The sequence below is a fragment of the Centropristis striata genome, chromosome 8 (genome assembly GCF_030273125.1).
Source record: "Centropristis striata isolate RG_2023a ecotype Rhode Island chromosome 8, C.striata_1.0, whole genome shotgun sequence".
Taxonomy (NCBI): Eukaryota; Metazoa; Chordata; class Actinopteri; order Perciformes; family Serranidae; genus Centropristis; species Centropristis striata.
Window position 1 is genome coordinate 31,289,910 of NC_081524.1, and position 18,254 is coordinate 31,308,163.

The following is an 18,254-nucleotide window of genomic DNA, read 5'->3' on the forward strand; positions in this document are numbered from 1 at the left end:
GACTGCTTCTTTTCACATGTCCTTGTCATTTCTCTCTGCTGTTGTGCTTCACATTTCCAGTCTCTACAGCAGGAGTATACATTTTATCATGTTCAAGCTTTACATTTAGATAAATTAAAGCTTGAACTGGTGTGTTTCAATGTCCCTTCATGTCCTTTAACAGCCTCTAAGTTTAAAATTATGCACTTGCTATTCCCTACTGTAAATAACAAAACTAAGCGTGCTCACAACGGAATATAACCAATCTCATCATCGCCAATCTGCTACCACGACCCTGTTGAAGATGAGAGCTAGTGATTGAACAAAGCGCTCAGTGGAAGGAAGCTGTCGAACCTCCGAGCGCCGTGTGCATCGCGGCTCCGTCTGGCAAAATGCAAATGTCAAGTGACACTCGACAAGTCTGTGATTAAGATTTAATAGAGAAAAATGTGAGGCGAGGATATTAGCCTAACTAAGACACATCAGCTGGCTCTCCTCAGGGTGCCCCACCCCGTCTCCTCAAATCCCTTGTTGCAGCAGAAGGCCACTATGACCAGCATGCACAATCTGAGATGATGCACTTAAGCAAATAAAGGACAACCCTGATTCCAAAAAAGTTGGGCTGCTGTGTTAAACATAACCCCTGCTTAAATACAAAGCCGTAATTTGCTAATCCTTTTTACATTTATCAATTTCAAAAGCTTATTCTAAATTTGATGCCAGCAACACATTTTTAAAAAGTTGGGACATGGGCAACAAAAGTCTGGAAACGTTGTGGAACGCTCAAAAGACCTGTTTCACGGGTAAAGAGGTTATTTGGTTAAAAAAAACACTTTGTTAAAAAAATAAATTGGAATAGAACAATGTTTCTCAATGCACAATTACAAGAAATTACGGCATTTCCCCATCTACGTATACATACATAACATCGTTAAAAATATTTAGCAATTCTGGAGAAATCTCTGAATATAAGAGCAAAGGCAGAACTCAAACACTGGATGCCTGTGACCTTCGATTCTTCAGGCTTTGTGCATTAAGAAACCAACATCTTTGTATAAAAGACTACAGATGCTTGGGAATACTTGGTAAAACCATTGTCCATAAACACAGTTTGTCACTGCTCCTACCATGCAAAAGCCAGATATCAACACCATCCAGAAATGCTGCTGACTTCTTTGAGCCCGAGCTTGTCTGAGATGGACTGATGCTACGTGGAAAAGTGTGTTGTGGTCTGATGAGTCCACATTTCAAAAGGTTTTTGAAAATCATTGATTTTGTGTCCTTAGGTCTAAAGATCTGCTTTTGTGATAGTATGGGGGTCTGTTATTGCCCACGGCACTGGAAACTTGCACATCTGTAAAGGCACCATTAATGCTAAAAAGCAAGTATTTTCCATGGACTTTCTTGCTTATTTCAGCAAAACCAAGCCAAGTCATATTCTGCATGTTTTACAATAGTCTGACTTTCGAAGGAAAAGCGTGCAGGTGCTAGACTGCGGATCAGACCCAAAATATGACAAAGGAGACACCGGACTGTTGAGCAACAGAAGTCGGATATCAAGAAAGAATGGGAAAGAATTTCAATTTAAAATATTTAACATTTAGTGTCCTCAATTCCGAAACGCTTAATTTCTATAAAAGAAAATTTGATGTAACCCAGTCGTAAACATGCCCCTGTCCCAACTTTGTTGTGTGTTGCGACATCAAATTAAGCACACTTCACCCAGATACAACCTTGTAACTCCAAACTCAGGATTTGTCACCAGCAGCTGCTCAGGAGGTCAAACAACACTGGGCGGGAACATGTAGAGGAATCCCACAAGCAGACTCGGATACGAAGGTCAGCGCCGCTCCACCAGCACTAAGCGAGTCACCATCGTCACCAACCAATCTGTCTGCTGCAAATCTCCTCTGATATTTAAAAAAAATTAATTTGTCAACGTCTTTCTATCATATGCTCCATCACTGTCCGGGCCGGTGGCAGGGGCCCGAGGCCCAGGGGGATGGGGTAAAGGGAGGGAGGGGGATGCATGCTGCAGGGCCAAGGCAGCTGCTCTCAGATGGGAAGACGGCGCTGTGATTAGGCCCTCACGCTGGCTGGAATTGTCCTGGACAGCCTAGAAATCAGATTATTAACTCTGATACCAGACACTCTGTCTCCTGGCTGGGATTAGCATGAAAATTTTGATATGGATCGATAAGCAATCTTTCCCCTTCTTCACAATCTCCCAAGGCTTCATTAATCTGTGTGTATGTTTATGTCAAGGAATTAAGACATCCCTGTTAGCCCGTCATCCCTCTCCCCAACACACACACACTCACATCAGCCCAGCCCTCTTCTCTCAGGATGCCTGATGGGAGCATCTCATAGAGATTTATTAAATCAAGTACTGACTCTACTTACCTCAAAGAAAATTGCCTACTGTTCCTCCATCCGGCCTCTCAGGTCTCTTCATAAGCCTGACAATCACTTGTCTGTTCAACAAAATCCACTGAGTGTTATATCGCAGCATTGCTTGACAATATTTCCCATAACCGATGTACAGTAGACACACTATTCCCTAATATATTAACAGAGTTAATAGCTTTTCTTGACTTAGCATGTGATCCTTGTGTTTTACATCAGGGTCCTTTTTTTCAAACAAAAAAGGCAGTTACGCTGTAGATAAAGACGTCTGTATTGTCTACATTAGCTGTGAAGCCATACCTCACTATAACTTCATAACTTGGATACATCTTGAACATATATTTTTCTTATGACAAAGATGAATAACAGTTTGCATTCAAAGAAGCAATAAATAAAAAGGAAAACTAGAAGTTCATTTAATAACAAACCCTAGAGGCGTCTCCTACAACATGTGCATAGCAGGGGAACACAAATGTGCAACTTGTTTTAGCTTGAAAAAGATGAAAAAATAGTGAAAAGTAAAAAGCACACAGCAACTTTCTGATGTGAAAAGTGAAGCCATTATAGATGAAACTGCATTATTTTTTAATGTCCAGCAGGGGGCAAATTGAGTGGTTGCAAAAAGAAGCCTGATTGTATAGAGGTCTATGAGGAAAATGAACCTACTGCTCATTTTTTTGATCACTTCCGTAAACATTTTGCTAATGACTTTATGGTCTTGATCACTTGTTTCAAGTCTTCTTCAACACAACATTATGTTCATTTTGTAAATGATGGTCCCATTTAGAGTAAACAAACGATGAAGCAGGATATGCTTTAGGGCTTGCGATTGATGGTGCACTGGGTGTTTTTCGTTTTATTACTTTGACCTTCATAGTTGTTTAAGTTCATGAAATGTATTTTTGGTGTACTTTGGTTGCCTAAAATTGTATCGTTTGGTGTTCAGTTCTACTAAAAGACACTAGAAGAGTTGGCAGTTCATTAACACAGGCCTTGTTTTGTCATACTAGCTAGCTAGCACTAGCACTAGCTGACAGCTAACTATGTTGATTTCTGGACCAAAGTTCACAAACCAATGGGTGACATCAAGGTGCATTTATTTTATATGGTCTATGGAAATAGCACACACAATTTATCATTATCCAGGCATCACTGGTATGTTATATATTATACTTGCCAAGTTAAGTACAGCTAGAAGTTTTAGAACAGATAACAGGTTGTCTTAAAGAACACCATTACGGTTAATGTGGACTGTGAGACACTAAATTCACAATGTTCCAGTATTTCTCCATCTGTGGTACACTTTGCCAAGTTTTAACTTTACTAAAAGCATCAAAATCTTATGAAAACACTGCTTGTTTTCGTGTGACAGATTGTTAGAGCACATGCAGAGGAGCTGTCACTGCCAAACCAGTCACAGCTGTTTTACCCTCCTCATGATCGTTAAGGTGCCATGAAGTCATACAGTGTTTTATGAAAACAGATATTTTTTAAAACTTGTCATTGCATCCACATATTAATCCCTATTTAATCTGTTAATCCCACAGTTTCTTGTTTCATCCATGTGAATCAGAAAGCCTAAATCAACAAAAATCTGAATCGTCCATTTATCTCACTAAAGATGTAAGAAGTTGATATGCTTATTAAAATCTTTTTGCAGGGTGATATCACAACTACAGAGTTGAATTCCCTCTCGTTCAACTCATAATGCCACAGTGAGCGATGATTTGCAATCACTCTGCAGGATCTAATATCCCCTTCTTCTTTTCCTAATGTCAAACATAAAGAAATAAATATATAACTGTAATAGATAAATAAATAACAGATATAATGAAAGTAAGATGCGAACGTGTTGATGGATTATCTGAAACTCAAGGCATGGGCAGAGAGTGCCCAAGCATAGCCGGTGGAAAGGATCAGTGCTCGTATAATTATGACCCATACGCAGAGCATAATTAATCTCGCCTGCATCATTAGGAAACACGAGTCCAGCCATGTCATTAAAGTGCTTTTAGTCGTTCTACTGTCCTCCCTTTGCCCCGATGCACTCTCTGTTTTACCAGCCCACTGCTGGTCATTTACAGAAAGAGCACTCATCTACGCGGCGGCATGACTCCTCGCATATTGTCTTTATGTCCAATCATGGTTAATAATGAAGAGCTTTAGAAGGAAGGAAATGAATGAATTAAAGTCTGGGGAAAATATGGAGTCAAGTTTGACAGTGATAAAGGATTTCTTTTAAGTTGAGCTCGGGCTATTTTATGATTTGATGAACTGCGTCGGTCAGCAATCTGATTAAAACTCTCCATGACTCCTTCGCATGTAAAAAAAAAAAAGAAAAAAAAAAGTCAGACTTCACTTAAAGCTGCAGAGTTTCTGTTTCATAGGAAATTCAACTTTAACATGTACAACCCCAATTCTAAATGAGTTGAGACGCTGTGTAAAACCTAAATAAAAGTATATATTTACAAAAATAAAATGTTAGTATCAGTTTGAATCTAGACTATAATGCACTCGCACGGATTTCAACTGAATTCCAAAATAGATTAGCAACTTATTATATATTTTTTTTTTATGTCTTAAGCAATGTCCCAAATTTTTGGGCAAAATGTAAAAAAAAAACGAAAAAAAAAACATTACAAAAAATGGGTTCAGGCAGTTTAACATCAAGCATGGAGTTTTGTCTGAACATGGATGAAAAATGGATTTTATGGATTCTTATGAATGCTTGCTCACGGACTCTGATTTCAGTGGATTTTCAACCAATGACCAATGAAATCCTTTGTTCTAATTGATGAAATACCACTTATACACACAGGAGCTTTGGACCACTATGAGGAGGAGTTTTTTTTTGGCTTAGGCTGGGGAGCAGTGTCTGCGTCGTGCCTAAAACAGACCCGGGCCAGCGGGCAACAGAACTCTATGAACATTATGGCCGAGGCGAAGAGACCAAAGAGGACCTTGTAAGACAGTCTGGCTTTTAGTCGTTAGATGCAAAATATGACGCCAAGCTGATCTTCTTGCTGTTGGATTAGTAAGAAATATTATTTATCCAAGAAAAACATATAACGTAAGTAAGCACATATCAGTTATATTACCATATTTGACCTGGTGTTAATAGTTGTCATGCGGAAAATTAGCATGTGGATTATCCATATTCCTGCACCATATTTTTGTGTCGCACTGGTGAGAAATGGCTTAATATGCAACATAATTAGCACCGTTTCCGTTGTGGCTTTCAAGTATACTATTAGTAGAGTCATATTATTTACTAAAGTGCTAATACTATTCTCCCATGTCCATTAACAAAGTGAGGTATGTGTATAGGTAAGTGGATCCAATTGGCTAAGAGCTTGTGGTTTCAGCAGAGAGTGCTTTTAAGTCTGCACACTCAAAAGTATTGGACTAGGGGTCAGGTTCAAATTAATTAAAGGGCTATAAATGAAAGAGGCCGCTAATGACTGCAATCTTACCTACCCAATATTTAATATTTCATCATTAAACAGTAAAATGACCCGATATGATCCTAATACAGTCCCAATTATGCAGCATTGATCAAAGTGACCTTTTCATACCGAAGAGTGGAAAAAAATCAATCCAGCACCTCCTCCTCTTTTTTCATCCTGTCTTACTATTCCCTGCATACTAAAGTTCCACTGCTATAGCAGTCTGTACATGCATCTATATAATAAATACCAAGCAAAATGCTGCTTCTCAAATCAAGTGACCCCAACACAGAAAGCAATCTCTCCATGCCCATACGTCTAATTCTTTTGTTCACAAGCATGTTGTATTTCTCTTTGTGTTTGTTTGTTTTTGCCCACCACCCCCTCCTCGGCTCGCCTTGTCTGCTGCCAGACACCCAGCCATGTTAAATCCCAGAAGCCGAGACAGGTGACGAAAACGGGGCCAGACTTCTCTGCCCATCAGTCGAGGCGCCGGGCTAGGAGCCATCATAATGGCTAATTCCTCCCCGCCTGGCCCAGGGAGCAGGAAAAGAAGCGAGACGGGAAAAGTGAAATCGGTACAATGCCTAAACACATTTCGCTGCAGGATCTGTCTTGATTTGGTGTACTGCTTGACACTCTCCATTTTCTGTTTGACTGGTAACTGCTGATGTGCTTTTCCCTTGTCAACTCACCATGAAACAAGTTCAATGTATTTCTAAAGATTGCCAAGTTTGGCTGCTGTTTAGCTCGAGAACAATGGAGCAGATCTACTTGATTAAAGTTTCAATGACTAAAAAGACATTCTTGTGAGGAAAAACATTTTTATGTACAGTCTGCAAGAAAATATGTTCGCATGAGTGAGAGGCCATTGTGTTTTTTTTAAAAGGTTTACGGTAAAGAAACCAAGGGTGTAGGTTTGTTTTAGGAGGGATTTTTCTTTTGCTGGACATTTTGTGTATGTGGGCTCTTGCTCTTAACCTTTCTTTTCCATGTACACATATTTATTTGCAATTCTAACTTGCCTAAAAGAGGACATGTACCATATGATTTTTTCCTCTGATTTTAAACATTAATTTTACATTTTATTTTATTAATACTAACCTGATACTAAAATGAATAAGTGCATTTTTAGATTTGGCAGATTTTCACAATAACTGTAACAGACCAATAATTTAACCTGCAGGTAATTTGCTACTCTATTTGGAGCAACTATCTGCCATTCAAACCTCACCTGAGATTCTTTTTTATGTGTTTTTTTTTTTTTTTTTTGATCAGCTTACAGCAAAACATTTGACCATGACAACAGAGCTCAGCTGTCTGTGTGTCTCTGTGCTTTGGCTTATGCTACCAGGATTTATATGATAAAATGATGCACTGCATTCACAGGGAGAGATGTGGACGCTGTTAGTTCAAAGAATATTAATATTATATCAAACTTTACGTCTGGACTGATCATAGAACAGCTGTTGGTTTACTACACCGCTCATTGCCTGAGCATGTTTGCCTATAAAGTTATTGTGATTGTGTGTGTACTCATTGTTTCGCACAGAAACCAACACTGTATTCATTTGTTACATGTTGTATGTCTGAAACAAATGTTTGGATGCTGTCGTGGCCAGGACACTTGTATAGGATTTTTTTTTCTTGCTAAAATACATTTTTGTAAATAAGTGGAGAGGGCATGTGCAGGAGTCTAACTAACTAAAAGGGTACTTAGGGAGCTTGGACCTTTGCCAAGGCCATGCTCTGTCTCGTAATGCTGACCAAAGTTTTTTTTATTTGTACCGCCACCCGATTTTGATCTGCTCCACAATTGTATCCAACTTCTTTAGGAACTGTTCAGGTGCAAGCATAAAGACCAGATCACCATAATCCATACAAGTACAAAAGTGGGAGGGAAAAACAGGATTTATTCCGGAAAAATAAACTATTTCAGTTTCATCTTGGAGACAGGGTTCGAATTTGATCTGAATGAAAATGTCTGATCAGTAATAATTCCTTATTACTTATATGAGCATTTCAATATCAAACCATTGAGCTGTTTATCTAAATTTAGATGTAGCATCAGTTGAGCAGTGTTGATTGGGACACGACCGTCAATATCTACACGTATGGATCCACATTTCTCACTGAACTGAAAATAAGCACAATGTAGAACACAAGATGTCTATAATCTCAACAGGAAAACAAAAACCATCCCTGCTGAATTAATCACACAGTGAAAAATGTGAGGCAAGTCATAAACTAATCTCCCACATCCATGTCCTGCTTATGAATCAGGCTGCTTATGAACAGGCTTATGAATCATCGCCTGTTAAAACTGTATGGGCTTTAGCAGAAAGGTAAAAGATTGCTTTTTATTCTTTATGACTTGCCTGAGGAACAGCATCTTATAATCCACTAAGCACATCTTAATCAATGTTCCCCTCTGCCCCGCCATGGCCTGTAAGGAGAAAAACAGAACGTGATGGATATAATCTGTGTAAAACCTCTCTCCCTGGAGCAGATTAATTATGATCTTTGTAAGTCATAAACACATCCTTTTAATTATTGATGGCTAACCCTTTGAAATGAAATTGAAATTAAATGTGTTTGATTTACAGTGGCAGCGTTATGAGCTGCCTTGCTCTCGGCTGCTTTATAGACACCACGGAGGGTACGTCTGCAATTGCATAAAACATTTCATTGGCTAAATGGAGAGGGATCATACGCTCACATCAGAATTAGTTCGTTTTCATTGTCGCCAATCGTGGGGGTTTCAAGGTGAGTAGGTTGATGGGAAGTGTGTGTGTGTTTATGTGTGTGTGTTTACAGGGGGAGGGACCCCTGGTTTGCCATGACAGCTCTGCTTGAATCAAGTGTGGCACCCTCATATGAGTGAAAATAATGGAATCCTATATGTCTTTGGGCATGTCAGCGTTTCACAGCGGGCCCAAATGGAAAGTGACGGCTGGTCGCGGCTGAGGAGGGGGACAGCGGTGCTGAAATGGGAATCAGGCGACCGCGAGGCCATCCCTGTGGCTGACCTGCAGTCAGCCAGAGCCGGGACTCACTGTCATCAAACATCAGGCAGGTAAAAAGCTCCATCTTCTCATTTTCTCTCTTTGTTTACCTGTCTGTTTATGGAGCAGAGCAGGGAGGGAGATAGAGAAAAAGAGGAGTTTACATGGGATTTTACTCTGACACTTAGTGTAATAAAGTATATAGAGAAAGTACCATTAAAGGGGTAGTTCACCTTAACCCATTTGTGCACAAAGACTATTTAGTATGATATGGAAAAGTGACAAAAATGTGATTGGTTGAAAAATCTTTGAATAGGACTGACATTTGTAGCTCACATGAAAAATCGAAATATTTTCAACAGTGTCAGGTTTTCCATAGTATATATACATATGCATATACATATGTACATATATATGCATATACATATATAAACATATATATATACATATATATACATATATATATACATATATATACATATATACATATATATATACATATATACATATATATATACATATATACACATATATACACATATATATACATATATACATATATATATGCACATATATATATATGTATATATATATTACATTGCATGTGTTTATATTACAGACTGTTTATAAAAACTACATGACAGCTACCCAAAAGTGAAGGTAAAAACTCTCAGTCGCCCCCTGGTGGCTGGCTGCAGTATAGCTCATAAATCCCGCCTCCTTCGTGTTAGCGGATGGGACATAGGTCAAACTAAAACTCAAAGTACACAACAAATAATTTGTATACATGGCAAATAATTTGTTGTTTAAATATTTTTTTTAAAAATATGGTTTCTGTCATTGTAGGTATTAGAGATTAAGATAGGACTAGATATAGTATAATAAAAAACATTTTTCAGCGACTGAAAAATTTGTTTGACTGAAATTTGTTTGACTATGAAAATATATTTACAGTTGAGAAAGACCGGAGGAGACTTTCACGAAAGAAAATAATGGGGTTACTAAAGAAAAATTTAACTGTCTCACTAAATACATTTACTCAAGTATGTTACATAAGTTGAGTTCTGTACTTTATAGTACTTAATACTTCTTTTCTACATTTTAGAGGGAAATATTAAACTTTTTGTTGTATTGATTTGACAAAACTTAAAATACGTCAGCCCCTAAAATACGCTGATTTGTTATATTTTATGTAACGTAATATATAATGGATCCAACTTGATCACATACAAAATCAGAATGCTGCAGCCATATTGATGCATTAGTAATCATAATGTCTGTCTGAAATACACTCTTCTACATAATGAATGTTTACTTTTGATACTTTACACCAATTTTGCTGCTGATTATAATTTGACTTAATTAACACTGCAGCAGTCTATTTAATTGATATTATATTTTCTGTTGAGAATCTGTTAAGAGAACATAAAAAATAAAACTCAACTTGAGATGAAATGTTGCTAACCATCCAAATCTGTTCCTAATCAGGTGTGCGGAATGAGGAATCCCACTTGATCATAATTGTTTAGTTTGATCACTATATAAGGGTAGGCGTTGTGTCGTGTCTATATGCTCTGGCCTAAGAACTGGAGAGATGCCACTGAACAAAGGGTGGAGGAACAAAAAGTTCAGCAGCTGTGAAATCGACTCAATGTTAAATAAACTTAAATAGTCAGTACTGGTATTACAGGGAATTAAAATATATGTATATAAAACATAAGCAAACAACACAGTTATTTAAGATGTGTTTTTTTATGCTACCAACCACTCGTTATATCCTCTCTTACCTAAGATGACAATTGTAGATATGAACAAAAATAATTTCTTAGTATATCACTTCCTGCATGAGGCTCATTGTCTCTCCAGGACTTTTCTTATAAAGGGATATTTTAACACTGTGGAATTACTACTTTTACTTTAATAAAAAAAAATGTATGTATGTCTTCCACCGTTGTGGTTTTGTGATATCTGTCACCAAGATTTCAGCCTGGAATAGAGTAAAATTAAGGTGAATAGAACTGTATTATTCATGAATATACCTATATTCTAAATTATTCATTTTTCTAGTTCCTCATGAGAGTATTTATTTTTCTTTATTTTATTTCATTCTTGTTTATTTTCATTCCAAATAAGAGGTTTTCTTTTCTTTTTGTATCACTTTGCTGCTGAACCGTTGGGAGGTTACCATGCAAATGTTGTTGTATTATTTTGTACAAATGAAAATAAAGCCCGTTAATGTTAATCTTATTTGTGGTATTTAAAGCATGACATCTCCAAAAATAAAATAAATAATATAATAATAATAATTAATAAAAAATACATTTATACGACTTATATGACACATTAAACTTATTATTACTATATATATATTTTATATAAGAAATTAATCCATGCCATATTCGCAATATCAGTGACATGGACTGGACTTAACGAGCATGTAATGAGCAATGTGCTGGTTTAAAGAAACATACACACACTGTGCTGTGTGCTGTGACATCTCTATTTCATCCTCTGGCCATATTTACAAAACCACCAAAAATATAATTAGAAACCTCCAGCCTGAGATAAGAGGCAGTGGTGTATGGGTGATTTAAAGCATCGTAGGAGTTTCTGAGTTTGTGGCTGAGGGCAACATGCTCGAGTAAGTATGGGGGTCGGCTAACCTGGAACCACTTACAACAGAGGATGTCCTTTTTCTTTCCTATCACCGGTTTCCTTCCACTGTACTGTAACACGTTAAAAACACAACAACACCCCCTTCGCCTGTACACAAGTCCCCCCTTTTTACAGTGATCCCCCAATCTGCTTTCACATGACTGAGCCATTATACCCCCCCCCCCCCCCCCCCCCCCCTCTCCCCAGCACCACGCATACCTAATCAAAGATACAGAGATGAAAAGGCTTTATTAATAAAAGTTCCCCTTCAGGAAGATGGGAACTAAATGATTGCTCAAATGTGCCCAATTTGAGGCAGATCTGCTGGCAGACTGGGCATCTGGACTGGGCGGGGCCAGCAGGAAACTCTTACATCTGGAAGCTGTTTACTCGGCAGAAATTAAGAGACGCACCACGCACAGATATACCACCCGCAGTCACTAACTTGGAGTGTAAGTGAGTGTGTGTCTGCGTAAGTAACACATGTTTTTTTTCCCATTTTCCTACCCATTTTTGGTGTTTGTCTTTCCAATATTGCTGAAACTGGGTAATTTTACTGCATCTCCAGTTTGAAGGAGGTGCTGTATCTTTGTGTGAGTATCAGTCATGAGGCGGAAACTCTTCGTAGCGTCCAGATGTAGCACACAATACTGTAGCTTCAGCTAGTTTAATGGATGCAAAGTGAGACAGATGCAGCTGTGATGCTTCATAAAAATCCATTTGTGCACAACAAGCCATTACACTTCTGCAACAGCGAAGGACATCCAAAAACACTTTACAGAAGATGTGGAATCTGTGCCTGTACAGCACAGCAGTGTGTGTGTTTTTTTTTCTCTCATACTACTTTTCTGCTGCTCAGAGGCTTTTCTCTGGTTGCTGTGGTGATGGAGGAATGTCACATTAGTCTGTGATTATCTCTATGAGGTCTGCATTCGGTTTCCTCCAACTTGAGTAATTGCATTTTTTGTCCTGCTTCTTCTTTTTTTTCTTCTTTTTTAATCAAACTCACAAACAATAAGCGGGCAGGCGCTGACAGAAAGTCAATGCGACTCGGACAGCCGTTTGGTCTGAGAAGAAGGCCCGACACCAACGCCTTTTATGCTCCGGATGACGAGGCCAAGTGGGCCCCATCACATGGCCGCCAGGTTAAACAAAAAGCCTCTGAGCGATCGGCTTCGGAGGGCTGAAGCGAAATCCAGTGCCGCAGCGCAGACAGCCACCACTGTGCAATTCTAGTCGTCAGACAAAAGACTGATGCTATCTAATAAAGAAGGCTGCATCCATCTCAAGCACACAAACATCAGGGACAACACAGAGAGGCAAAAAAGCGGAAGAGAATGAGTGTGTGTAACGACAGGCAGGCGTGACAGCTGTTGACTCTCTAGCACCATAAATAGTAGCTGTAGTCTGTCAATGAGAAATGAACTATATAAATGAAGACTAGAAGAGTGGATTGCAGATGCAGTGCAATAACATGAGGTCATTCCCGGAGTCACTGGTGTTCAACATTGAGCCCGGGCTCTGAAAGACACTTAAAGGGGTTTAGAGGAGTCCACAGCAAAATTACATTAATTTCATGCTAAATCAATCCCAAATTATAGAATGCATGACAACCTTAGGGTTTGATTTGACATTTTATAAAATAAACAAGAACTTTTGTGCATGCAAGCAGTCGTTCCCGCAAAAAAACTGACTCAATAAGTAATTTGTACAAACAGCTTTTTACAACAATATTTTTCATTGTTGTTAGGTGGTGATCTCTAGTGGCTATAATAATTATGGCAGGAGCAAACGAGGGAGTCAGGTGACATAGTATAAGGAGCAACAAAGTACGTGTATAAAGAACAATAAAGTCCACTTAGGGTGGGCAGGAGTGGTGGTGGATCAATTAAACAAAAACAGAACTTCATGTAACGTTTGAAACCAGAATTCAACATTAAAGCCAATGATGGCCCACAGAAACATGTTGTGTGCCCCCCCAAACCTGATATGAAATGCGTGCATTATTTTTCAATAATCTGTGGTCAATTTCACTACTTTCACTTTAAATCGCCTACATTTAATACACAACTTGGCTACTTCATCAAACTGCACCCACCTAACAAGCATCTGTCAAGTTAGGAATGACTACATGTGGGAAGCTGTTGTCAATTCTAGTGCTGTTAGGTAAAGTTAGTGATTTAGGTGGACAACTGCATCTTCTGTTTCTTCAATCATATGCTGGCTGCCTAAAGTAGCTCTCTGCCATTAAAATTAAAGCTTGACAACTACATTTTGTATCAACGTATCTGTGGCTTGCAGAAATGAACAATGTCAACGTATTTCTCTGTTGATTTGTCTGGCTGATAGCATGGCTGTAAACCCTTAGTCTTGTTTTCCATATAAAATAAAAAATCTTACAATCCCACCAAATCAGACCGAACAGCCAAAATATGTCAGTATTCATGTTGGTGAGATGACAATATTACCCAATACAGCCAATCAGGATGCTGCCACTGCAATACTAGTGGTAAATATGATCAAGATCTGACAGGTGCAGATAGTAGACACTTGCATGGTGATTAGGGGTGAAAAGGTGCAGACAAGACTGGAAGAGGATGAGACATGACTGCTGTTAAAATTGAATACTTGGTGAGAGTGCACTTTCATGGAAACGCAAGGCTCATGTCAGCCTGCGCGCGATCACCGCTAACATATGCATGACAGCGGCAGTGCTGAGATGTTTGCTAATTTCCCCCCATTTTTAAAATTCCATTTTATTTGTACTCATTGATTTTGTGAGGATGGGAATAGCCGGCCATCACAGCTCCAGGAATAAAATGCTGGCACTGACCTGTGCATAGATAATTCGCCATGAAAGACAATCAATAAATAACAAACACTCCCTAATCAGCCAAGGAGCTGACAGAATGACATTCCATTATCCCCATCTGGCCCAGTGCAGTCAGAACAGCCAAACCTCAGAGGGCCAGGTTTCCCCCAACACACACTTTCTTACCAAAGCCTGTCCAGGGCCTGATGTCACATCACAACACACACACATGAACAGGCAAATAATTGCCTTACAGACAATGTGTCACTGCCAGCAACCCAACCAAGACCATCCCATAAAATGTTGTAAAATTAGCACAAAATCGGAAATTCAGATTATGTGTTATAGAGACAATTATGCAAGCCTTATGCTTCACAGTAAACAGATTTATATGACAGTTTGACGTAACAACCATTTCCCTATGTGTTACATGAGAAGATTAGCTAACATTTGCATTAAGGTAATTTTACAGCTTTGGTTAAGATAAGCAACATAATATAGGTGGTCCATAATTTACTTTATTTTATTCTGGTCAGGCTCAGAGTGAATTTGCCTGGGTTACGTGTGTTGTTAATTCAATAAAATTGGATTTTCTTTAGCTGCTCTAGTTTCCTTCAACTCCAAAAGACTTGCCTTTTGAATATTAGGTACTTGGTTTAAGGAATACTCCCATCATTGCACTTGACCAAGTCTTTGGCCTCAGAACTTCAATTACTTTGCAAGCAATCGGATCAGCCCTTAACCAAGCAGGATATCATTGGCAAGTGTTCTCGCTTTCAGATGCATTAAAATGAACCCTTCTTTCAAGGTGGTCATTTGTTTGAATGTTTTCAACGACCTGCGTATATATTTTCCTTGTCCTAATCACCAGATGTAGTCGACGGATGAAATCCTTACATTGGTCACATCTCCCACGTGACATTCTCCCTCCCCTTCCGATATGTCCATTATCTATTTAGCACAAGCTACAGTGTTGCATCTTGGGCTAAGCACCACCCAAAATGATTGTGACAAATTTAAGTTAATACAAATTTTAGAATTTTAGAGAGAAGTCTGTCTATGCAAAAATAAAAATGTTCCTTAGGATTCAACCTTTTGTACGAATTAGAGTTCTTGACGGGTCTTACATTTTGCACTGAAACTTTATTAGTATTAGACATCAGGGGTGTTGATCAAAATTAACTTTGGATTTTGACCTCAACTACCCAACTTGATAAGACTGAATTTAATTTGGCTCTGGCACTACTCTGGTCCCAGGTCAATCAATCCAATCCAATCCACTTTATTTGTATAGCACATTTAAACAACAAAAACGTCTCCAAAGTGCTGTACATAGAATCATAAAAAACAATAAAACAAACATTTCCATATAACAATCAGCAATAAATAATCAAATAAGTGCATAAATCTAAAATTATGCTATAAATAAAACAATAAAATCGAACAGATAAACATATTAAAATAAATGAAAGACGTAGTTAAACGTAGTAAAAATAAAGACACAGAGGATCACAATACTCACGCAAAGTTAAAAAGCCAGGGAATAAAAATGGATCTTAAGACGAGACTTAAAACACTCCTACGTGGGGGGCTGTTGGGACGTGGAAGGGGAGGGCATTCCAAAGTCTGGGGCCAGCCACAGAGAAAGCCCTCGGACCTCAATTCACGGGCTGGAGTAAAGATTTGGATGAGGTCCTTGATGTACTGTGGGGCCAGTCCATTCAAAGCTTTAAAAACAAACAATAAAATCTTAAAATAAATACGAAAATTAGGCCAGGATTGGGGTAATGTGTTCCCGCTTTTTGTGTTCTGGACTAACTGCAGATGAGAGAGGGCTTTGTGGCTAACACCTGAGTAAAGTGTGCTGCAGTATTCCAATCGACGTGAAATAAAAGCGTGCATGATCTGTTCAAAGAGGTTAAACGATAAAAATAGTTTCACTTTTGATGAAAGACGAAGATGATAAAAACACGATTTTAAAACGCTGTTTATCTGTTTATCAAATTTAAAATAGCTGTCTATGGTGATGCCAAGGCTGGTCAGGTTTCGGTTCCCAAGAACCCACCGATTAACTTTTAATTCAAATAATGACTGTCCTCTGTCAGAAGCAAGGGCGGAGGGAGCATGATGCTGCTACAGCATTGCCGACTGTGGTTTGCATCTTGCCTCTTACCAGTCAAATATGTTTTCTTTTAGCCATGACCACAATTTTTCCCAACCTTAACCAAGTTTTAGTTTCCTAATCCCACTCAAAGCTACTGTGGTGGTGGCTCAGAAGGCTCACATCAATAGTGTCTGTAACAGTCAGATGTGTATCTATGGGGACTTACCTGACCAACATCCACCATCTCAGACCAGGCAGTTGTCGAACCATGGCATTGGATGCAATTCCAAGGACATTGAGTCATGTTGAGCCATGCAATAGTTTCAATCTGTAATTCACAGATGCGTCAAATTGACTGTTTAAACAAAAAAATGTTGTCCTGCTCATTGTCGTCATAATCTAAACCACTTCCCTTCCTGCCTCCCAATCCCCACTTAACACACATCACTTTGGTGAGTCATGCAAATGAGGGGTTGTCTCCATATGCCTCTCAGACCACAGCTACCTCTGATTTATCAGTATGTAGTTTGAAGTGGTGTGGGAGTTTTATGATCTTAGATGGAACATTTTGTAGGATCATTTCCACAGTACATTATGCAGTCTTCTCGAAAACTGTATGAGTGTAGGACATTGTCTATATATGGCAGGTATTCTTACAAATAAAAAGAATATTCAACAAAGTGGTCTAAAAGGCATCACCAGTATATATATAATTTGGTGAAAGCCATCATTGCTTTTGTTTTTTTGCTTATTATACGAAACAAATCCTATTTTGTTGCTGCTGGAAAAATAAATGCATTTTCAGCGTGGGTTTTTCCTGGCCTAATTGACACTGGATGTTTAGAACAGCAGAATAAAAAGCTTTCATGAACTGATGTGTGTACATTTGTGTGTGTGTGTATATACTTACCAATGAGGGTCTCACAGTCTCCCTTGCTGACTTAGGGGAGTGAGGCTATAAAGGCAGTAAAGCTCTCCATGTCTAAGCGGTTTACAGTGCACCCCGACTGGGAGGTAACAATACCAGTAGTGAATGTATACGCATATTGTCTCAAATGTGTGTGTGTGTGTGTGTGTGTGTGTGTGTGTGTGTGTGTGTGTGTGTGTGTGTGTGCAGGCATTTGACAAGGTAACAGTGCAGCCTACGGTGCTAATCTCTCATCGGTGTGAATCACTCCCATTCAAACATGAAAAGCAGTATGATAGACAAAGAACAATTAACATTGTGGCTTTGTAAGGGATGAATTCAGCAGCATAAACAAAGCCTCTTTACACACAGCTGAACACATTCACTACAACATTTTCAGGTGATTATGCTTGAATAAAGGATGAATAGCAATATAGGTACACTGTGTGTCAACACTCATGATTCTGTGTAAGCTTGTGCTTTGTGTGTGTGTGTGTGTGTGTGTGTGTGTGTGTGTGTGTGTGTGTATGTGTGTGTATGTGTGTGTCTTCTCAGTGGAGGCTCCTATTTCAAAGAGCCACCTCATCATTCATGCTCCTCTACATGAGCAGCTAGTTTTCATAAAGTGCCAATACGTAGCATGCACTGAAAATGAGCGTGGTATCATGTTGCCTCTGTGCATGCCAAACCATTAAGTCTTTTTTTTTTTTTTATTTAAAGATAGGACGGAAATGGCAAGCTGTGAGTCATGTCTCCGTCTCATGCTCCATTTTAGAAATTAAACATTCTTAATTAATCTAATGGAGCTAATGTGGCGATACTTCCTCTGCCTGGAATCCTTCTGTAACCTGAGAGGCACCTCGCAGAACTGAGAGGTGCTGGAGGGCGAAGTGCTACAAGCCGCTACAGGCCTTTGGACCTGTTCCTGACTGACATCATA